General features: G+C 44.7%; 2 long non-coding RNA genes across 2 annotated transcripts; both read right to left on the bottom strand.

The window, feature by feature from the left end:
• Positions 1-1714: 1714 nt before the first annotated feature.
• Positions 1715-13271, bottom strand: LOC132248491 (uncharacterized). The gene is made up of 2 exons (XR_009459685.1): positions 13009-13271; positions 1715-4233 (listed from the first exon to the last, which is right to left on the bottom strand). It is a non-coding gene; the product is annotated as an uncharacterized LOC132248491 (long non-coding RNA).
• A 6593-nt stretch (positions 13272-19864) lies between these two features.
• LOC109280984 (uncharacterized) lies at positions 19865-22325 on the bottom strand. The gene is made up of 3 exons (XR_002087486.2): positions 22131-22325; positions 21765-21822; positions 19865-19894 (listed from the first exon to the last, which is right to left on the bottom strand). It is a non-coding gene; the product is annotated as an uncharacterized LOC109280984 (long non-coding RNA).
• Positions 22326-24033: the final 1708 nt, after the last annotated feature.

The following is a 24033-nucleotide window of genomic DNA, read 5'->3' as shown; positions in this document are numbered from 1 at the left end:
GTTTACAGTTCACCATGGTTAAAATATAATTTGACATACATTGCTGACAAGACCTAACCATGTTTTAACTGTTTCATCTGCAGCCATTGAGAATGCTGTAAAAACACTGTTCAGTTCCCCCTACCATGCAAGACTGAAATGTGTGTTACTTGTCTAGCAGGCTGTATTGCATTATTACTTCAGTATTGAATTACTACAGCATAGCAGCTTTCCACAGAATAAACAGGACCTTATAGCCAAGGAAGACTGCACCACATGTGCCTTTTTTATTGGCTGGGCAAGAAATCATGCATATAAGAATTACTGCATATAGAATTTGAAGGCTTATTTAACCGAGGAAGAAAAATAGCAAATCTCAAAATCCAGAGGTTTGAAAACCAATTTATACAGGTGGGAATAGGCCCTTCTCAAAGTCTTGGTTCTAAATAATCAGAAATGTTGGGAAACTTTTAAGTTAATTCTAGAGTTTGGGGATGCCTATAAAAGACTGCACTCTCTCAGCATTAAATAAGCTGGACTTGGGAGTGTAGGTCTTCATCAGTCTGCCAGCATCTTACTTCTGTGGTTGATTAATGAATGGATGTGTTCTCATTAAACTAACCTGGTTTAATTAGTATCCTGAAATTCAGCAAAGGTTTTAGTCAAAGCAAAATGCCAAGTTTCACCTGGCTTCAGTGTAGAAGCCATATGAGATTACACATTTCATCTAATTTTGTTGGAAGGCCATAAATCAGTGCTGGTTTACTCAAAACCAGGCCCAGAACTCATTTTAAAAATGTCATGAACTTTGGCAAATTTTTCAATAAATCTGAGCTAGATACAGTTCTCTTATATAAAGGCAAACCTAACCGTCCAGCTCGCACCTTACATGAATACCTTTCAGTATATCAAACACTAGCAGGGCTTCATACTTAAAGCAAAAACAGGAGCTACATTTTCTCTGTTACTTCTAGCTAATAATCAACATGCGAGTCTGATTCCTGTGTCATAACAACTGGCACTTTATGCATATGGAATATAAACATATTGCATTTTTGGTCATTATAGTATAATTTCTTCATCCCATTATCAGTGGCATGTATATGGCATGTCCCAATAATTTATGGCATTTAAAAATATACTCTAGGATGTATAAATAATGTCCTGATCTTAAAACCAGGTCAAATTTACAGGTCAAAATCATTAACATTAATGATAATGTTGCTGTTTAGATGTCATAGAGCAGGGGTTTTCAACCTTGTTTAAGGAGTGTACCCAGAAGGGGTAGTCTTCTGGTAGAACTGGGAGGGGGGATGGTGGCAGCCAGATGTGGAGCAGGGGGGGGAGGAGGGGGTAGTGGCAGCCAGAGGTGAAATTGTGGGGGTGAGACTTGCATGTGATGGTGCAGGGTGGTGGATTGCAGCGGCGGCCACCACGTGCAAGCTCCCTCCCACCTCCAGCCAGCCGGCCTGTGCCTGTGTGGCCTGCAGAGGGGAGCCGCTGCCCTCGCCCCCCTAGCCCTGCTCCTGGGAGGCAGCAGCGTGGGGTGGTGGGTGGCGGCGCTCCATCCCTGCCTGCCCGCACGTACCCCCAGCCCCTTTCCAGGTACCCCCGGGGTATGCATAGTCCTGGTTGACAACCCCTGTCATAGAGAATTACCCTAACTGTAATGTTCTTTGCCAATGCAAAGACAATGAATGTAAGGTGCAGGGAAGAACACAACATACACAGGTCCTTCAAAGAAAAGAATTTTAATGCGAGTCTCTCTCGAAATATGCATCCTACTAACCTTATGGTGCAGCAAGAGTTGTATAACAAACAAGTCAGCATTCTTTCCAGTTGATATGGTAACTCAAAAAAGTGAGACTTGCATACAGAGTGAGTTTTCAGCACCGTTCCATTTTCAGACTTTATTGGCAAAGAAAAAAATAATGTAACATGGGTTTGCTACTGAATGGCTACTTAAGTGAGAGTCCAAGTGCCGTATCATGTAACTCGATCAAAGAAAAGAAAGAGCTCAAGACTTATGTAGACATACTGATGTGTTGGTAGGTTTCTAGCAAGTGCATTGCTCAGAGCAGACTTCAGAAAACAGTGCTATACTGGGGCCTCAGAGGTTTCTAAACTGGTCCTCTAAACCATGTTCACCACAGCACCTGCTCCACAGTGTAAAAGATCATTTTATAAAATAACATTTTTATTGTGGGGCATTATCTTTAACAACCGTAGAGCTTTGCATCTTCTGCTTCATGACACCCACACCTTGGAATTCCTTTGTGGATCTTGTCCTACACGCCTTTCCTCTTCCAAATCAAGGCTTAAAGCTCAGTTATTTCTCCAGGTCTATGCACATCTACATTCCCACTCCCATCAAGTAACCATGAGAAAGACAAGCTGGTAGAATATGGATGCAGAACCTCTTCATGCCTGAAAGGAAAGAAACATGCATTTGCCTGGCTCAGGGGAGATTAAATTGCAGACAAGGGTCCATTTTTGTGCTTGTGTATTATCAAATCATTTTTGTAATGAACCTACAGCACTGGGCAAGTATGGTTTCAATGGTGATTATTATTTACCAGGCTTATAAAACCCCAAAGTGTGTTTGGCACTTTCCAGTTCAATTAACAGAGCTATTCCAACTCAGTTGCATAGTGTCAAGCTGAGATGTTAACACAAAAACCTGGGGAGGGATGAAAAAGGGGGGGAAAAAACAGATGCTTTGTTAAACATACAGCAATGTTGGGCAGTGGTTAGTGGGGGGGTTGGGTGTAAATTATTCTACTTCTAGAAGGAGACCTAGCAGTGGGGTGTTATAGGATGGACTGAAGGAGAAGCAGCTAAATAAATAAGCCTGCATAAATGAATTATTTCTATCCTTTCCACTTCCTTTTTCATATTTTTAAAAATATGCAAGATTTGCAGAGTGCAAAGAAAATACTGAGCAATGATCATGGGGAAAAACTGTACCTGCAGCACAGGCGATATAAGAACACAGGACTTGAAGGGACCTCCTAGGTCACTGAATCCAGTTCCCTGCTACCTGAGGCAGCTATGTCAGATAAACCCCTCATAAACTGAAACAGCCCCTTTCCTCATCTGATGCTTTATATATCTACTAAAGCTTGCTATTCAGGAGTTGCCACTTCAATATCTTGTTACTTATCTCCATGGGAGCATACAAGTGGGAAATGCCGTGTCCCAGTGAGAAGAAACACTGCACAGAGTTAGTGGTAATGACAGACAATATGACTCCTTTCTCCCATTCCTACCAGTGGGAATTTGGTGTGGAGTTCCCTGCTCCATCAAGTTATTTTTTCCTTGCCCTCTTATATGTACCAGTTATGTAGGTTGTTAAAATAGGTATTTATACAAGTGATGGGGACTGAATAGGGGTGATAAGTAGGTAGTGACGGTACATAATTACAATCAAGGCAGCTATTACTTTACCAGACCAGGTAACAGCTTCCCAGGAAAACCAAAGCTTGTTAAGGGCTAAACTCAATCCCAGTGTAAGTAGGTATAATGCCACTGAAGTCTGCGGAGTTATAACATGGCTGAGTTTCACCCTAATTTGCATTGCAAAGAAAGTGGACAACAGCTTCTATCACCTCTGAAATGGAGGTGGAGCCTTCAATGGCCACAGATCCGAGCATAGCCATGGAGTCACAGAAAATGAGGGTTGGAAGAGACCTCAGGAGGTCATCTAGTCCAACCCCTGCTCAAAGTAGGACCATCCCCAACTAGATCATGCCAGCCAAGGCTTTGTCTAGCCAGGTCTTAAAAACCTCTTAAAAACACTCAGTGCTTTAGCTCATCATGACTAGCCTAGCCACAGTGGTGGCACTTCCATAGTAGAGATGAAGTCTGCTGCAGGCTACACTGCAAAACTCTCCACATCACACTTGTTCTGTGGGTTATGCTTGGTTTAATCAAAGGAAACAGGTTCTCCCCACTCCACTAACAAGCAACTGGTTTAGTGAATTGAGCCCTTAACAGCAGGTCAGAAGATGTGAAAACAGAGAGAACTATAGAAAACAAGCATAAGACACAACCCCCCACTTTTCTCAGTACACTGGGGCTTACATGCTTGCAATATGAACTCCATAAAACTGCCTGTATTATATACAGCAGCATTTTATAAACAATTGAACAGGTGACACTCCTCTGGCTGTAATCCAACACTCAGTTCAGCATGTTTGCAGTTATACAGTCACACAGATTTCTTTTTTCTACTTGAAGAAGCAGCGTTTCTGTCTGCAAGGAAAGGGGGGGGAAAGTAACATTAAAAAAGAGCATCAACCCAGTTAAGCTAATTAGCTGCTGAAAAGAATTCAATGTTATTTTTGTCACAAAAGTTACCAGTTTTCTTCTATATAACAGTCTGAGAAAAATAACCAGGGATATTGTTTACTGTTATAAAGGGTAATTAAGCCTTTGCCGATTAAATTAGTATAACAAGATGGCATCACTTCCTGTGATGCTCAGAGATACAGGAGCATGGTACACAGTGATTTTTTATTTATGTCCTTTTTATAGAGTACTTGCACTTTATTGTGAGGGGTTTTTTTCATTATTATTGTACATTTTTTTAAAAGCAATTTGTATTTCTTGTCTTGTTTTAATTGTTTACTGGCCTGAGTGTCACAGCAGCTTGAGGGAAACTGTGGAGTATCTGGATTCTCAGGCAAAAAAATAAAAAATAAAACCTAGCTTGCACAAGAAACTGTGGAACAAGAAATCATCAAGAAACTAGACTGTGCCAAGTTTTGGTTTTAATGGGGGACTGTGTGTGGTTTTAACTGGGACTATGGATTATTATCTCATTATGTGAATTAGCTTTTGGACCCCCTTTGTTTCTATGGGCATGTGTACACGTGACTTGAGTCACAGCACTGGGCACTTTTAAAAGTGCCTGGTGCTCTGATGCATCCATTTGTAGAAACGGTGAAATGCGTGTCAGTGCTGAGAAAATGGAGGCGGTGCACTTCTGAACTAAAAGACATTGTAGGATCTTCGGTATGTCGGAGCAAATAAATGTATGTATATAAATGCACTATGGGTCTACTGCTCCTTTGCTTTTCTCTCCTAGCACTGCACATCCCCATCTCTCTCTTTTTCTCTCTCTCCCCTCCCTTGTCTTTTGTATTCTAATTTCTTTATCTTACACTCCGCTTTCTGCATGCACTTTCATAGCATCTGATGAAGTGAACTTTGGTTCACAAAAGCTTTTATATCTATATATAAAAGCTCTACCTATCTATCTATCTATACACACACATACACACACACATATACATATATCTTATTTAGTTAGATATATAGTACATCTATATAGCTGTATATCTACCCTGCCTTCTCCATAGTATTTGCCATAAATGGTGCTTCTGTGAAGGGTGAAATACTTTATGTAGTCACAACACAGGAATGGGAGGTTTAAAATCCAAATTTGGGCTTTATTTAAGAAGAGACACAAGCTGTGAAAAGAAGCACGAGTTCTACAGCCTGGATTAACATTCAATCTCTCAAGGACCTAAAAAAGTATATATCTTTATTTCTATTCCTGACTTCAACTCCTTCTTCTACCTATTTACTATAATTACTATCAAGCCTTCATTCGGGGACAAAAATGCTAGATGCTGTATAGACATGTAACAATCAGTGCTGAACCCTGGCTCAGAGTTGCCAGCCTCCTTAAATAAAGTAGCAGAGCAGGTGTACCTCAGCTGGTGCTCTGAGAGTAGGTGGCACCTGGGGCTAAAAAGTACAAAAGAGAAAGAAGCAATTAGGTATCTGCAGGAGCGGGGGTAGCTAGCCTGGATTTAGTAGGGGAGCAGGGAGTGGCTGGATCTGATAGACTACCTGAGTAGGAAGAGGGGTAAGATGCCAGGAAGGGTACTAGAAGGGTTTGCTTGCTAGTTTAGCCCTCTTGGAGACACCGGAGAATCAGGGACTTTCCTAAACTGGACAGCTGGATCCAAAAGGAGTTTAGGGAGAGGTACTGAGGCCCTTTTCTGTTGAATAGCGTACAGCAGAGAAGAGACAACTTCAGCCAGAGATCTGGAAAAGTTCCACTTGGAAGGGACTAGATGGCACTGATTTCCAAAAGGAGACTGATAAGGAATTTCAGAACTTCAAAATGATGACTGAGATTATGTCTTGGTCTCTGTGCATGGTAGGACAAATTGACTTGATGTTGCAACTATAATGGCTCTTTAGCATTCTTTGAAAAATAAGAAACTACCCCAGGTAGGTAAGGGTTATTCTAATGTTGGCCATTTACTACCTGGCAGCAAGAGGTGTGCCGGTGGGGAGCCATCACAACTTCTTTAAAGGTGACTGGTCACCCTGCAGCACAGGGTGCTGAAGGAGATCGGTGCACAGGTGGTATTCTCTTCCATCCTACCAGTGAACGGATGCGGAAGATGGCATGAGAACTGCATCAGAGAGACCAACTGGCGGCTTCAGCAGTGGTGTCTCGAGGCAGGCTTCGGCTTCCTGGACAACGACCCACACATCACGACGAGGGACGTGCTCAGTTGGGATGGGCTTCACCTGTCCCCCAAAGGTAAGCGTGTGTTTTCTTCTAGGTTGGCGGATCTCCTCCGGCGGGCTTTAAACTAGGCTCGTCAGGGGGAGGGGAAGATGAGGGCGGGGGAAGCTGTGGACCACCAAACCATGTGGCACCCACAAGGACAGCCCAGCCTGAAGAAGGAGAACATTGGGAACCAACAAGCCATGGGGCGGCCAGCACTACAGCACAGGTAAGCAATGAGAAGGTAAGAAATAAGGGGCCCCTTGGGACTCGGAGCGGGGGGGCAGCAAAGGCACCAGTCGCAGGGCTCAAGTGCCTATATACGAATGCTAGGAGCATGGGGAACAAGCAGGATGAACTAGCGCTCCTGCTTGCACAAAACACCTATGATTTAGTAGGGCTAACGGAAACCTGGTGAGATTCGTCCCATGACTGGGCGGTACATATAGAGGGTTAGAGATTGTACAGAAAGGACAGGGTAGGGAAAAAAGGGGGAGGGATTGCGCTCTATGTCAATGAGCAATATACATCAACCCTCATCAAGACGGAATCCAAGGATGAGGAAGTAGAAGGATTGTGGGTTAGGCTACATGTGGGGCAAGGAGAAAGGGATTTGGTGGTAGGGGTCTGCTACAGAACCCCACATCAAGGGGAAGAAATAGATGCGGGGCTCCTGAGGCAGCTCTTGGAGACCATAAAAGCTAAAGAGGCGGTAGTCATGGGGGACCTAAACTACCTGGACATCTGCTGGGAGACGCAGACAGCAAAGTCCCACCGCTCACGCAGGTTTCTAACCTGTATACAGGACCTCAACCTGAGACAGGAGGTACATGGTCCCACTAGGGGGAATGCCATACTGGATCTGGTATTGGCAACGGGGGATGACATGGTAGGGGACCTACAGATCGGTAGCCATCTGGGGGACAGTGATCACCTAATAATAGTATTCTTTATAAAACGTCGAGTAGGTAAGGTAACTAGTAGGGTGAAAGTGCTAGACTTTAGGAAAGCTGATTTCAATGAACTCAGGCGATTAGTCAAGGACGCACTGCAGAGTAGGAGTTTTGAAGTGATGGGAGCCCAAGAAGGGTGGCTGTGCCTTAAGGAAATGATCCTTCAGGCACAAAGCAAGACAATCCCGATGCGAGGAAAAAGAGGGAAAGGGGCCAGGAGGCTTCCTTGGCTGACCAGAGAAATCCAGGGTAGCCTAAAGGCCAAAAGGGGAGCACATAAAAAGTGGAAACAGGGAGAAATCACCAAAGATGAATATACCTCCTCTGCTCGCACTTGTAGGGAGGCAGTTAGATGGGCCAAAGCTACCATTGAGCTGAGGATGGCAACCCAAGTAAAAGACAACAGGAAATTGTTTTTTAGATAAACAAGGACAAGGCTGAACACAACGAGTTCTTCGCCTCAGTGTTCCTAAGCGAGGGGCAGGACAAGTCTCTCACTGGGGTTGTAGAGAGGCAGCAGCAAGGTGCCAGACTTCCATGCGTAGACCCTGAGATGGTGCAGAGTCACTTGGAAGAACTGGATGCCTTTAAATCAGCAGGCCCGAATGAGCTCCATCCGAGGGTGCTGAAGGCACTGGCCGACATCATTGCAGAGCCACTGGTGGGAATATTTGAACGCTCGTGGCGCACGGGCCAGGTCCCGGAGGACTGGAAAAGGGCCAGTGTGGTTCCCATTTTCAAGAAGGGGAGGAAGGAGGACCCGGGCAACTATAGGCCAGTCAGTCTCACCTCCATCCTAGGCAAAATCTTTGAAAAAATTATCAAGGCTCACATTTGTGAGAGCCTGGCAGGACAAATTATGCTGAGGGGAAACCAGCACAGGTTCGTAGCAGGCAGATCGTGCCTGACCAATCTGGTCTCTTTTTATGACCAGGTTACGAAACGCCTGGACACAGGAGGAGGGGTGGATGTCGTATACTTAGACTTCAGGAAGGCCTTCGATACGGTATCCCACCCCATTCTGGTGAACAAATTAAGAGGCTGTGACTTGGATGACTACACAGTCCAGTGGGTGGCGAATTGGCTAGAGGGTCGTACCCAGAGAGTTGTGGTAGATGGGTCGGTTTCGACCTGGAAGAGTGTGGGCAGTGGAGTCCTGCAGGGCTCGGTCTTTGGACCAATACTCTTTAATGTCTTCATCAGCGACATGGATGAGGGAATGAAGTGTACTCTGTCCAAATTTGCAGATGACACAAAGCTATGGGGAGAAGTGGACACGCCGGAGGGCAGGGAACAGCTGCAAGCAGACCTGGACAGGTTGGACAAGTGGGCAGAAAACAACAGGATGCAGTTCAACAAGGAGAAATGCAAAGTGCTACACCTAGGGAGGAAAAATGTCCAGCACACCTACAGCCTAGGGAATGACCTGCTTGGTGGCACGGAAGTGGAGAGGGATCTTGGAGTCCTAGTGGACTCCAAGATGAACATGAGCTGGCAGTGTGACAAGCCATCAGAAAAGTCAATGGCACTTTATCGTGCATCAGCAGATGCATGACGAATAGGTCCAAGGAGGTGATACTTCCCCTCTATCGGGCTCTGGTCAGACTGCAGTTGGAGTACTGCGTGCAATTCTGGGCACCGCACTTCAAGAGGGATGCGGATAACCTGGAGAGGGTCCAGAGAAGGGCCACTTGTATGGTTAAGAGCTTGCAGACCAAGCCCTACGAGGAGAGACTAGAGAAACTGGACCTTTTCAGCCTCCGCAAGAGAAGGTTGAGAGGCGACCTTGTGGCTGCCTATATGTTCATCACGGGGGCACAGAAGGGAATTGGTGAGGTTTTATTCACCAAGGCGCCCCCAGGGGTTACAAGAAATAATGGCCACAAGCTAGCAGAGAGCAGATTTAGATTGGACATTAGGAAGAACTTCTTCACAGTTCGAGTGGCCAAGGTCTGGAACGGGCTCCCAAGGGAGGTGGTGCTCTCCCCTACCCTGGGAGTCTTCAAGAGGAGGTTAGATAAGCATCTAGCTGGGGTCATCTGAACCCAGCACTCTTTCCTGCCTATGCAGGGTGTCGGACTCTATGATCTATTGAGGTCCCTTCCGACCCTAACATCTATGAATCTATGAAAATGTACATTCCTACTTGAAGGTCCTCACCCTTCAGCACTTGCTCCCAAGCAAAACACTTACTGTCATGAGTGGTTTTGTGGCCTTAACTGGCATTAACTCCAAGTAGGAAGCATTCTACTCAGCTGTGTTTGCAAGATTGGAACCTAATTCATCAAAATCAATTATTAATAAAATGCTCTACCTAAAGCAGAAGGACTAAAGCCATCCAGTATGAGCTTTAACCAGTGGTTTGGGTTGGGTCTATCAGGTTTGGAGGAGGTCCCAGAAGTGCCTGTGAAGGGCGGAGACAGAGCCAGGGAGCCCAGTAGCCAGAGCAGGGCAGAGACAGGGCCAAAGAGCCCAATGCCAGAATTGGTAAGACCACAGCTGAAGCCCAGAAGCCAGGTCCAGCACAGTGGCCCTGGGCTACGTAGTCCAGCAAGAAAAAAGGGATGGAGACCAGGAAGGTCAAGGCCTCAACAAGGAAGACTGATTGGACAGCAACATCTGGGAGACATGGGTGTGGCTACAGGGGAGGTTGGAGGCCATGAAATTTGCCCTTAAGGCACATAATATGCTAGAGTGCAGCTGGCTAGTGGCTGAGGGGCTCACTTTGAGACCCCTGGGCAGCCTCCCTTTTCTAAATTAAAAAATTACATCCAGGCATGGCAGGCAGGAAAAAGCGGAGGGTTCCCAGGGAGCCAGGGTGGAGCAAGAGCTGCACAGTCACCAGGGCTAGGGACAGACATTCAAAAAACCTAAGGCTTAATTTGTGAAATCTTTGCAGATTAGTCTTATCTGGCTAGGCTAAATCACTTTGTAACTGTACAGACATCCCAGACATGCAGGCACAAGTCTGCAGTGGCTCAGGCTAGAAGCCAAGGGGTGCTAGGGCAGCCCTCCATTCCCTTCCATAGTGCTGAGCTGAGGGTGGGGGGGGTAGCCAGCCCCCAGCAGGACACTTTGATTAGGGAGGGGTACCCCCACTTCTGACCAGCCCAGCAGGGAATTGATAATATTGTTTATCAGCCCTAATTCAGTGTTTATCACCTCATTAAGAAAATAACAGAAGAACATTACTAGCTACCTGTTGATTCTCCCTTTGTCCTGTTTGCCACAGCGCCGACCATAGCTGGCATGTTGTCTGCTAGCTAATGCTGAGAGGTGTCTGTAAGGCAGAGGGGACAGGGAGGGGAGGGGGGAAGCAGGATACCTGCAGTCTGTGCTGAGCTGCAGCCAGGGAGCAGAGGGAAGGGGCTATCTCTGCTGTGGAGTAAAGAGCCCCACCCAGCCCAGAAAGCATGCCAGGATGCTGGGGGTGTCTAATTTAACTTAAATCAGCAAGGGGTCTGGGACAGACTTTGCATAAACAGATTTGACCCAAATCAGTTAAGTACATTGAACCAGGTTTATCTCAAACCAGTTTCAGTCATTTTCAGATTGGTTTATGTGCACTGAACATCTGTTAAACCAGTTTCTGATCATTTAAACCGGTTTATGTGTAATGTCTATCCTTAGCCCAGAGGGCTGGCACTTGCTGCACTGCTCACCAACCATTTTCTCTCAACAACTCCTTCCTATACTAAGCTTTTTCTAATTGATCCATAAAGCATAGTTATATGATATCTCACTGATACAGGATATATCAATTTTGTTCACTTCAGTTGCTGCTGTCTGGGAAGATCTGATCACACTTTTGCTAATCTCCTAAAAGCATGTGGTCACCAAACTTTAAATTTCACCTTGACACTACTCAAACTATTATGAATAAGGAACCTGAGAGCTCACCAACATTTTCTGAGCTAAGTCTCAAGGTTGCTCACAATCTTTATATATATTTTAGTAATGTTTAAAAACTCAGACATGGCTCAGGCCTTTTTTTTTCCCTACTGTCATGAGCTTTCAACATGCTAAGTAACTATGGACAGAAACCCCCCCAGAATGAATGATATGAGATACAGGGCTGGTAGCTAATACTTAAGCATTATCACAAAGCTATATGCACACAGGATTAAAACATTTCTAAAATTATACCTAAGAATTAGAGAGGGTTCCATGCTTCTAAGTTAATTTCTACTTTAAGTCCAACAGAATTCACAGCTGTTCAAACACTGTATTTTGGTTAGGCCCATTGTAGAGATAAGAACACATCACATAAATTGTTGAGTCTGGGTAGTCTCCACTCATAAGAAGACCAGCAAGGGGATCAATGATATTCTGGATGGAATCTCTCTCATAGGCATAATAGGTACTAAATTAAGGTACTAAATTAAGGCAGTCAAACAAATTGTACAATATCTTTCAAATATGCATAATATACTAGAACAACCAAGCTCATCCTATTGGTAAAGTGCCAAACAACTACCACACAGAAACATTTGGTCAGTTCAGGCAAGTACTGAACTAATGAGTGAAGAACTGAAAAGCTGCACTCATCCAGACCCCGTGCTTTATCATGTTTTGAAAATATATATAGACAATTCCTAGCTCAGCTGTGTGACTAGACAATTCCTAGTCCAGACCCATTCAAGAATTTAGATATGGAATTACTTAAAGGTAAAAAGAGCTGTAAGTTGATGAAGAGAAAATTACAGGGTTTAGCACCATACAAATATATTACAGGGCAAGGTATCCATGGTCTGCTGTCATAGGGCTACCATATTTCCAGTTTCAAAAAACAGGACACCTGTAGGGGGAAGTTATGATGGGGGGGGAGGGGCAGTAATATGTCTATGCCCTGCCCCTGCCACTCGCTCCCAACCTGCAGCCCCCCCAGCCCTTCTGATACCCCCCATTCCCAACCTGCAGTCCCCCACCCCCTGATGTCCCTCACTCCCAAGCCACACACCCCCAGCCCTGCCATTGCCCCTCACTCCCAACCTGCAGCCCCTGCCCCCCCAGCCCTGCCAGTACCCCTCATTCCCAACCCACAGCCCCCTGCCCCCCAGCTCTGCCAGTGCTCCCCATTCCCAACCCATAGCCCCCTACCCCCCCAGCCCTACTGTCCATGCAGCTCCCTACTGTCCCAAAGAACCTCCCACTCCCTTCCCTCGCTGGAGGGGCAGGTACCTCCCCCACTGCCCTGCTGCAGCCCCAGTGCAGGCAGGCATGCACACATGTATATACACATGCACACACAAACACAGCCCTGGCCCTCCAACTCCTGCCCCCCACAGACTTACCTGCCTGCAGCTGCCAGGGCTGCATGCAGAGCCCTTGATGCCCTCTGCCTCCAACTGCCCTCCCTCTCCACCCCCAGCCCCAAGCAGCTCCTTGCTGGGGCAAGCTGGGAAGTGCTGGGAAAGCAAAAGCAGAGCAAAATCCTGGACATTTGCTGATATTTAAAAAAATTGCCCAGACAGAGATGGGATGACCCAAAAAGAGGACATGTCCAGGAAAACCCGGACGTATGATAACACTATTCCTACCTACATCTGAGAAATTCGTAGTTATGGCTCTGAACTTAGCTGAAAATCTTTCCATTCCCTCTTCATTTTCTCTTTGCCAGTTGGGAAAAAAATTTTATCATACCACCTTAAGTTTAAAAAAGAAACAAATAAGGGAAGAAAAGTATCCACTTCTTCAAGTGAATGTAGACAACCGCAGGGCTCAGGAACTCAGCCTTCTTTGCCACCTTCCTGATTAGAGCCCATCTAACTACCACTCTTATCTCTGGGAGTTGCACTAGATGACCTCCTGAGGTCCCTCCCAACCCTAATTTTCTATGATTCTATGTTACACAGTTTAACCTTTGTTTTTCCTTGCTCTGGTGCCTGTGGCCATGACATCAGTAACACATATCCTCAGTAAGTCACCTTATTGTCACAGAGAAATTTTTGAAGCCCTGAGAAATTGCTGCAGAAAAAAAAAGCTGAGTTTCAAGCCAAGCACATGGGTTTAGAAAGGTCACATCTCCTTTGTATTTATCTTTCCTTATCAGGGAGCAATCAGGTGGTGCTGAGTGCTGCTTGCTGAAGGGATTCAACTATCTTTGTAACAGAGGGGAAGGATTTACTGGCACAACTCAACACAGCCTTGATGTATCATTCTGACTGTAAGTGATACTCAGCAAATGTATTCATTAAGCAGATTTTTTTCAGAAGCCGTCTGTATACATTTGACTTTTATACTTATAAACAAATCTGTTTGATAAATACATCCAGTTTGGCCCTGCTGGAATATATCTTTTCAGGGTAAGTCATCCATTCCTCCCAGCAGCTGCATTTTCATTTACATTTTAGGGACTCTCTTTTCAAAGAGGCTTCAATCCAATAGCTAAAAATGCCAGCATGCTTTTGCACTTCCAAGCCTAGGACCTGCATTGGCTTATATGAATCATAGGACATGCAGCAGAGTACCCAAAGTAATAGATACTTCTTTTGAAAAAATGCTGTACACTAGAGTTCTGCCTTTCTAGGACTTGGCTGATTGTCCATCTACTGCATATCCCCATGATGCTTCAGAACTTGAACAGAATTGCAACATCTCAAACCCTTCAGGACACAGTCAGCAGTGAGGGACATCCCCTGCTAGCAGCACTCCAGCTCTTGGATTAATAGACGACTGGCTTCAGTTGCTGGTGAAACCAAAATCTGTAGACTGTATCCAAAGTGGTACAGATACAGAGACCCAGCCCTCAGAGGAGATACAGTTTAGTCTTGGAGCAGTCAGCCACTGTGGCTGTTCTTTTACTCTGCCACGTGCTATTCCTGGATGTTGCTATTGCTTTCTAGATGAACTGTCCTGCTCTCCATTTTGCATGTGTGCAGAGATACAGGGCTAGAAGACAGACATTCAAAAAGCCTGAATTGATTCAATCTTTGCAGGTTCATCTAACCTACCTAGATTGAATCAGTTTGCAACTGTACAGACATTCCCTCTGGACTGAGGAAATGCAGACATAAACTATGCAATGCAGACACATGCCTGCATTGGCTCAGGCTAGAAGCTGGGGTGCACTAAAGCAGCCCTCCCTTCCATCCTACAGTGCTGGGCTGAGGGGGAGGTGTGGCCAGGCCCCGGCAGGACACTCTGATTAGGGAGGGGTTTAAACCCCACCCGGCCTGCACCATCCCAGGCTTTTTCTCACTTGCTGCTCAAGGGGTGGGGGTGTTGATAGACCCCAGCTCCTGGCTAGCACTCTGAGACAAAGTGGAGGTGTGCAATGCATGCATCTGTTGATGATACTGAGCTCTTCAACCTCCCTCTCCCTGCTTCTTCATACTGTCTGCAAACCTGACAGGCGAGGGAGCCAGCAGGGAGCTGATAACACAGCGCTTATCAGTCCATCGACAAAACAAAAGCCTCTCTCATTAGTTCAGGTTCTTCTTAAACAGCTTTTTCCAAGGAAGGAATGGAAGAACATTACCAGCTGACCTGTTGATTAGCTCCAGAAAGCTCTAAGTGAGCACTGTTCTGTCTGCTTGTCCCAATGAAATTGGAGACACACACACACACACACACACACCTCTCAGCATTAACTAGCATACCACAAGCCTAGGGTCTGTGGGGCTGGGGCCTGTGCTGTGGGAGATGGGAAGGGAGGATCCCTACTTGAGCAGCAAGGGGAGGGGGGGGAAGAGGAGGGGATAGAGGGAAGCCAGGCAGACCCTGCTGTCCCTGCTGGAGCTCTGGCGAGGGAACAGTGGGGCAGGGCCAGCCCTGTTCTCTGGAGCAGAGAGCCCAGCCCAGCCCAGGGCTGCAAAGCATTTCGGATACTGGGGGACTCTGGTTTAATTTAAACCAGGAAGGGGTCTGGGACAGACATTGCATAAACTAGTTTGGCCCAAATCAGTTAAGTCTGATACTACATTCAACAAGGTTTATCTTAAACCAGTTTCATCTTTTTTTGAACTGGTTTATGTGCACTGAACTTATGTTCTGTTACAGGTTTAAACCAGTTTCTGATCACTTAAACTGGTTTATGTGTAATTTCTGTCCTTAGTCCCAATGAACAGCAAGGTCAGCACTTACTTATGATGGGAACATGCCAGCTGTTTAAGAGCACAAAGCAATACTACTATTTAAGATAGAACTTGAGGAGGTTCCCAAATTGATTAAGACATTGCCCTAAGTAGAGTGAACTGCTTTATGTAATACTGAGGTAGCAAAGGCAGGAATCACAAGAGTCAGATCTGCATCTAGTAAAGTCCTTGATAGATAATGATGGAAAAAAAAATCAGAAATATCCTGGACAAGCTGCTATTTGATTAGCAGCATTTGGAGACACAATATCCACAGATTGCAAGCTCTAGTAACAAAAGGCAGACACAGACTATCAGTGAGGAGAAATCCTTGGCATATTTTCTCCAGACTGGTCTTGAGCCAGCTAGTTCCCATTCTACATATAATCCATTTGATATGGGTCCTTATTCCATGCTTATCATCACTACAGCATCAGAGCAACAACCAGCTGAGAATTAAGCAATAGCTATCACAGGTTGTTTGCTCTCTAATCCTCTTCCTAGAGGGAGAAGTGTATGCAGTGGACTAATTTATCCAAGTAGGGTTTTTCTTTGGGTTTTTGAGGTTTTGTTTGTGTTTAGGGTTTCAGAGATTGAGGGGGTGGGGTTAGAAGAAATAAATATTAGTGTTCCTCTGAATTTATTTTAGAGAAGGCAATGGTCCAAGAAATACACTCAGAGTAGAAAGCCTTGTGATGATTCTTAGCCAGCACTGACTGATCTGAATTAGAGAGGGAGTTAGGAGCCACAGGCTTAGTCAAAACACTCCTGGCCCTGATTCCTTACAAATTCTCCCAGCGGTTCCTCATAAATTCTTGACCTGACCAGTGAGCACAAGTTGCTGGACACTGGCTTCTGAGAACAGATTTGCAGAGAAGATTGTCCAGGCCCAAATCAAATCCATCCACCTTATCCAAACAACCTTTTCATATTACAAATAAAAGCCCAGTGTCTCCTTACCCGCATGTCTAGATTATACGCAGTCTTCTTTAAGTCCTGCAAAGCCCTCTGCATGAATTCAAAAGCATGGCAGTCAACACAGGGGCGACCTGGAGAAGGGTTTTAGCAGAGAGACAATATTAAAGTGCATGAAATGTTAATCAATAGGAATGACTCTGGGTTTGGGCTGAACTAATCCCTTTAGAGAGAACAATAAGTAAGGTGGAAATAAGCTATCCACTATCAGCACCAAGGGTGTTTTTACACGTGCTCCAGGGATGGAGTGGGCACTTTAATTGAGCAGCTCCAAGGGCCGCTTTAATTAAAGCATCCACACCATCTTGTGTATCAGCATCCCCACCCTTCATATGGCAGTGGGAGTGCTTTAACTAAAGTTCATTCAACAAGCTTTATTTAAAGCACCCCAGCCACCATTTTGAAGTGTGGGGATGATGATACATGAGACATGGAGGCTGCTGGAGCATGGTAATTAGCATGGTCCAGCAGACTAGATTAATTAAGTCTGCATGTCTACAGGCACTCCAAGTGCCTGGGCCAAAAAAAGAGAGAAAAGTGTTCAGACTGAAGTCTAATGAAAACATATAGGTGAAGGTCTAGATAAAAGGATCTCTTCATCTATGTAAGTATTCACCTACATTTTTATCCTAGGGCCCTCAGTATCATCAAATGCCTCAAAAAGAACTCACTGAAACAAGACTAATGAAGGCTTAATAAAGCCAGTGTGTTTTCTTTTCCTCTCATCTCCACTTGAAGCAGTTGGGACTACACATGGTAAGAAATTTCCATTTTTTTAAATTTGCTTCTTTCCTTTTTTTCTTCCTTCCGTTCTCTTACTGCTATTTCTGTTTGTCTCTTTCCTGCCTTCTCTTCCTTGTCATCTTCCACTTCTTTTCCTTCTCTGTCAATGTTGTAGTTGCTGGGAGAATACCAGAAGAAATGAGTTGTCTGCTTCCACTTATCTCACAGGCAATTACAGTGGTGCTCAATTTAATCTCCTGCAGTAGCGAGCCCCAAAGCTTTGGACCCGTTTCCAAGAAAGACCTCATCACCAGGTCTCAAGCTTGAGAGTTGAGGTGGATGGTTTAACAGAATACAAGAAAGATCATGATCACGCAGGAGTGGTTGCTTAGGCCAATACAATGGACTGAGACTTTGAATTTGGCTCAGACTTTGGTCTGAACTGTTCAATGTGCCCCAGGAATCTGTGCCAGTGTAGCAACCACTGCACTGGAGCAATGTGCTCTCTTTGGCTGATATTACAGAGCAGCAGGGCTTCTGTATTCTGGTCGACTGCAATGTTTATAAAGTTTGTATTCTCACATCCAGGTGACCTAAACTGATGTGTGTAGCTGTGGTCTGATTATTCATCCAACTAGAAAATATGCTATAAGCATTATCATGGAGAGAGGCTAGTTAAAGCAGTTAAAATATGTCTTTTAAAATCAACCACCATTCACTCTCCATAGGCTCTCACTTGCCTCTTATGCATTTTCGATTACATTATTGGAATGCTGGCTTCAGCAAAATGCCCAGACCTGAGGCCAGCCTGCACTGCAAAGCCTCAGGAGAACAAGAAAAGAATCAGAGTGAGGCAAGAAAATCCTGCAGCAGCCTTCAGCCCATTTTGCAAATGTTTGGCATTCACCTGATTTCTACACTCTCTTGACAAGCTGGAGCAGGACCCTCCGGCACAAGATCTGCCAGCTAACAAGGAATGATGAATTCGGCCTGCCTGAGGACAGAAGTATGCCAAATATTCAGCCAAATAGACGGAGAAAGGGCTAAAAATACAGGTGGTAAAAAAACTGTGTTTCTGAATGTTCTAGTGTTGTTACTAGTCCATCTGTTCTAATCATATAGGTTGTGGCAGTGGTGAGGTTGGTATTTCCTAGGCAATTAAAATGACAGGCCTTGCTCCAGCTAGCTTGTCATATAAACTAGATTTAGTACATGTGAATGGATGACTGCAAACAAAAGGAGGCGAATGGAAAGATGAAGATGTCTATCTTAATAATGATGACCAATGATAGAGTACTGTTCATTAGAAGCTCTCAAGGCATAAGCAAATGAACAAGTCACCACAAGGTAAAATAGATTTATAGCATATGATATCTTCCATGGTAACTATTCATTTGTATGCTCCTTCTCCATGGTAAATAAAAGCTAACCTGCAGTAGCTTAGCACTCTTTCATTGAGGGGTAAGCTACTGCAAATGAAGAGCAAAAGATTATGAGAAATGCTTGCTTGGTATCTTGGACTTTCACTTTTTTAATTCCAAAGAAACATTTTAATATATTTGAAGGTAGAGAAAAAGCTGCAATGAGAGGCCAGTATTTGCTGACAGGAGTGAGTCTTAAAATGCTTATAAAGGACAGTATTATTGCCTGGCACATGACAGCGGAGAGGAAAAGCCAAAGGGAGGGAGCAGCAGGAGCGATGGCAGGCACAGGTGGGAATTTTGAAAAGCAGGTGCAGATGGTGAGGTGCATCATCATCACATACAAAACAAGCACATATTTTTCTCCAGTTGAAAATAAACTAGAAGCTTTACTAACAAGCTAGGGGCCTAGGACTGTGTTTCAATTTAAGATTGAAACAAAAACAAATATAAATTCATTGTTTTTAATTTATTCCAATCTGCAAGGCTGTGAAAAAGGAGCTTCATTACCAGGAACAGTTAACTGCAGAACAAGATAGCTTGACTGGTGGAACAACAAGGCCATTAAAAAGAAGAGAGGGTCATTAACACGTGTGGAATGAAGAGTTTAGAAGGGGTCAGCTATATTATAATAAGCCATGAAGTCAATAGACTCCCTCAGCACTACCTGACTAGAAATGCTGCTGCCACTGCCATGCAGGTGGTTTTAAACCTTGAAGAGACCAGGAATGAAAGGACGGTGCAGGTGCACCACTGCACCCCCCCACCCCCTGGATCCACCCCTAGGTGATAGCGTATAACACTGGCATACTGTAGATGTGATCACGGTAGTGGCAGAACACAGGATGCACAAAGAGGCAGTGTGGTAAGGGGCCTCAGATGAATACATGGGGAGTATGCATGTGTTTCAGAAGCTAAGGTAGGCCGTAAGGAGGGGTATACGGTATAGTCTGAAGTTTCTGGCATGGTGCAATGAAAACATGAAGTCTCCTGGTTTGAATGCTCTCTACAAATTTGTAAAGCCTCAGTATTACACATGTATCACAGCACAGGTCAGGGTCTGAGAAAACCAGTGGACAAGCGGTACATACTTTCAGCTGGGATTGCTGTTCCTGATTCTTGGTCTGCTCTAATGGGATCCATGGAGAGCAGGCCAATTACAGAAAGTATTGGAATCATGAAGACCATTCTTCTTAGGAGAGAGGGAAACAGCATCCTGTTAGCTGGCACTTCCTGCTTTGTAAAGGAGTAATAAATAAGTTAATGACAAATATTACAGACAAAACATTTTGTTTTAATGAACTTACTGTCTCAGACTGGCAGCCTTGGAGAGTAACTGCCTGCCTTGATTTGTGGAACAACTAGAGGGTGGACAGCAGAGATTCTGTCATGACTCCCCTAGTCTGCCTGGTCCCTAACTTGGAGGCGGGTCATTAGGAAGGCAATGGAAGTTCAGCTACCATGGCTTCTCCATTTTTGGCCTCTCTGCAGAGATTGCCAGCTAGGGCACCCACTACCTTGACAGCTTTGCAATGCTGATTCTTGACCTTTTCTATACAAACTAAAATTAACATGGGAACCTGCAGGCATGGCTTCACTGCTAGGGACAGAGGTTACACATAAACTGGTATAAGTGACTTGATACCGGTTGAAATCTGTAACACAACAGAAGTTCAGTGCACATTAATGGCTTTCAAAATGGCCAAAACCAGTTTAAGATAAACCTGGATGGATGCAGTATCAGACTTAACTGATTTAGGTTAAATCAGCTTATTGCACTTCTGTCTCAGATCCCCTACAAATTCAAGTTAACTGACTGTCCCTCAGCACCCTAGCATGCTTTGCACCTCCCCTACAAGCCCCTCCCCCTTGCAGGGAGGGCTAGCTTTTACCCAAGCTGTCTGCTCCAGGTGAGCAGGGAGCCATGCTCTAGCACCCTCTGGGCCAGTGCAGGCATGTGGCTGCATTTCCAGAATCAAAAATGAATGTCTGTTCACTTGCTTATCGGTTCAATCTACACAGCTTAAACTAACCTGAGATGACTGAATCAATCCAGCCTTCGGCTTTTTGATTTTATGTACGTAGCCTTGGAGACCACCAGCTTCAGTGTACAGCACTTCATCTTACCTAACCAGGTAGGCTGTTCAGTCAAAATGGAGCACTGTAGCCCCTGAAGCTGCAAAGCTTTACTAGAGATTACAACTGCAATCTGTTTAATTCCCACTACCCTCAGGATCCTGACAAGATGCCAGTATGGCCTTGGTTCACCCAGCTTTCGCTGCCCATGCTGTATGTCCCAACACAGGCAGCAAGAAGGTAAATAAAGTGAAGCTGTAAAAGGATTACAAATAAAATCCACATAACCAGAGCACAGATTCTCTTTAGCAAACCTAAGGAAGATAAGAGGACAAACTGTCTCTTCTTTCCCTGATTTTTAAGTCCAGGCACGTTGAACAAAAGATATTGCATAAGAATGTGAATTCAGTGTGCACAGCATGCAATGCTGGAACACAGCATTACATGCTACAGTCAACATTTTCAATTCAGAAGAGGTTTTTTCCCCCAGTGCTGAAACAGAAACATAAGGGAATAAATCTGCTGTTAGACAACTGCAAGGCCATGTTTCTAGACCCTGACACCTGAACTAAGCTACAAGCTTTTCATGAACACCTGCAGCTGGGGCAAACCACCAACTGGTGCAGCAAATGAATACTTCAGTGTGCCCCCCCCTCTTCCTCTAAGCCCAAAACCCAGTTGCAAGTACAGGCTTTGCAGCAGAAAGGAGCATCACACTGATTACACATGCAGTCTCCGGGGCCAGCACTGGTCCTTAGTGCAATTCCTTTCATGCATATGACTGAGACCCTGCATGAGTTTAAAACCCAACCCCTCCTGACAACAAATAATGATCTGATTAAATCCTCTACCACTTCTATAATCTTTATTTAAAAGTAAAATTGAATCGGAGGATTAAAAGCCTAATAAGCTAAATGTTTAAAATCAGTTGTAATCTAGTTAACCCCCAAGCCTTGCAATGTGATATGGCAAAATCTGAGTGTTTCCTGCAACAGAAAATTAGAATAGTGCCAATTTTCATCTAAAATACCTGTGGCTCTGTGCTTCAATACAAACAGGCTGTTCCCGTAGTCAGCTGAGTTTCAGCCCTAGTGAAACAAATGAAGCAGATGCTAAGTTAAACTTTTGCAAGATACCCGATACAGTCCCAGTTCCACTCCATACATAAGCCCCGTGTTAAGAAACATTCCCGCAGAACATCAGTTGCCTCCATTTCACTGTGTTAATTTTTCAAGTGGAAAAAAAAATCACTGTCTGGAGAAAAATATCATCATGCTTTCAAGAGTGGTCTCCGTCGGCATTGCAGCTGACTTTGGATCAGAAGCTGAGCATAGCCTGCCTGGGGTTCCCCAAAAGAGAAAAGTCCCCCCTCCAACAAATGAAAAGATACCAGTACCTGCTCTCTCTCGTCTTTGTGATGGTCTCTTTGGAATGGCTGCTGTGAACTGCCAACCGAACAAATACGGCATTTCTGAGCATGTGCATTGTCTCTCTTTAACCTTCCTTGAAAGAGGTTATTACTATGGTGAAGGCTCTGCCATGGCAACAGTGCTGGAGCACTGCAGTACTGAGCAGGATTTAAAGAGGAACGGGCTCTGTCTCAGCACATCGTGAAGGATGGTTCTGCTGAAAGTTTGAACGTTTGCTTCTGTGGTGGTTTCTCCTGCCTGCTGAGGCAAGTTTGACTTGCAGGGCCAGTTCAAGGGGCTGTAATCACCCAAGCCTGATCCTCAGGATGTTATTCCTGAAGAGCAATCCCAACTACTGCCTACAAAGAAGCAAGACCGGGTCAATTAACCTGCCAGAGGTAGAACTTTATCTACCGAGTCAATGAAACACCACACAGAACCCTTAGCCCGCAGCGATGTTCCTCTTTTATCCCTAGAGCTATGCTACGTGACAATGCATTGCATTGCATTTCCTTGCCAGATGTGCTGCATGGACGGAACATCGTAAAAACACTGCAATTTTTGGTGCTTATGCGTAGATTGGATTCCATTTCCACCTGTGGTAGAAGAGGATCATCCAGATACATATGCACTTGCTAAAGGAAGGCGGTCATCCTGCCTAATAGCCAGGGCTAGAGCCAGAAATTGCACATGAACTCGTATAAGTGATTGGAAACTGTTTCAAATCTGTAACACAACAGAAGTCCAATGCACATAAACCACCTTCAAAATGGCCAAAACTGGTTTAAGAGAAACCTGGATGATTAACTGATTTAGGTTAAGTTGCTTTATTGAACTGCAGCCCCAGATCCTCTCCAAATTCAAGTTAACTCACAGTCCCCCAACATCCCAGGATGCTTTGCACCTCCCCTGCAAATTCCCTCTTGCAGGTTGGGTAGGCTAGCCTTGGCCCAAGCTGTCTGATTCAGCTAAGCAGGGAGGCATGCTCTTGAGCTCCCCAGATTCTGGCCTGGGCCACTGCAGACATGTGGCTACATTTCCAGAATCAAAAGTGAATGTCTGTTCACTTGCTTATCAGTTCAACCTATGCAGCTTAGACTAACCAGCAAAGATTGAATTGATTCAGCCTTGGGCTTTTTGACTGTCTGTACTTAGCTCAGGTGTTATAGAGTGTTTGCCCAGGTTCTAGGTGCATGAAATAGTATTGAGACTTCATTTCATGATTATTTGGGACACAAAATTTTTTGATACTTCAAATAATTTTGTGGGATGGAAAACCCATTTGAATCTCAGCTCTAATCCTCTCCAGTAAGACCCTTCATCATTTGGTTCTTTCCTACTTATATCTACTGCGTTGTCACAGTGGAGACCTTTACCCTTGCTTCACCAAGGAGCCAACCTTCATCTTGTCCCTCAGGCCTTCATCATACAGTGCTTTTAACCAGGAGAATCGTGTTCCCTTAAAGCTGCTCTCTTGTCCTTCATCAAATCCTTTTTTTAAGATTTCCCCTTGCTGTGATGCCTACAAGCAGTGCTATCTAGAATTAATTATATATATGTGCAAACCTGCTTGCTAAATTGATGCCTCTCCCTCCCATGCCCCTCACTGTATTCTAACTTCTGTGTTCTTGCTATAATCCCAGATTGTATTTTCACTTGTCTGTAAAGCACAAGCCCCAGAGCACTGACTGGGATCTCTCTTGAGACACAAATAATGGATGATACTATCAAACTACCTCATGTTTATTACATTGTCCCACAGGCTAGTATCTGGACTGTTCATGAAGCTGTTCTTTTCCCTCCAATTAAATGCTCTTGGGAAGCATCAGGTTGATCAGACTAAAATATGAAGCCTTCTGCTAATCCCAGAGCTGGATTAGTTTAGCTGGG

Source organism: Alligator mississippiensis, chromosome 2, assembly GCF_030867095.1.
Source record: "Alligator mississippiensis isolate rAllMis1 chromosome 2, rAllMis1, whole genome shotgun sequence".
Lineage (NCBI taxonomy): Eukaryota > Metazoa > Chordata > Crocodylia > Alligatoridae > Alligator > Alligator mississippiensis.
Note: the sequence above shows the minus strand (reverse complement) of the source record. Positions and strands in the feature narration are given on the sequence as shown.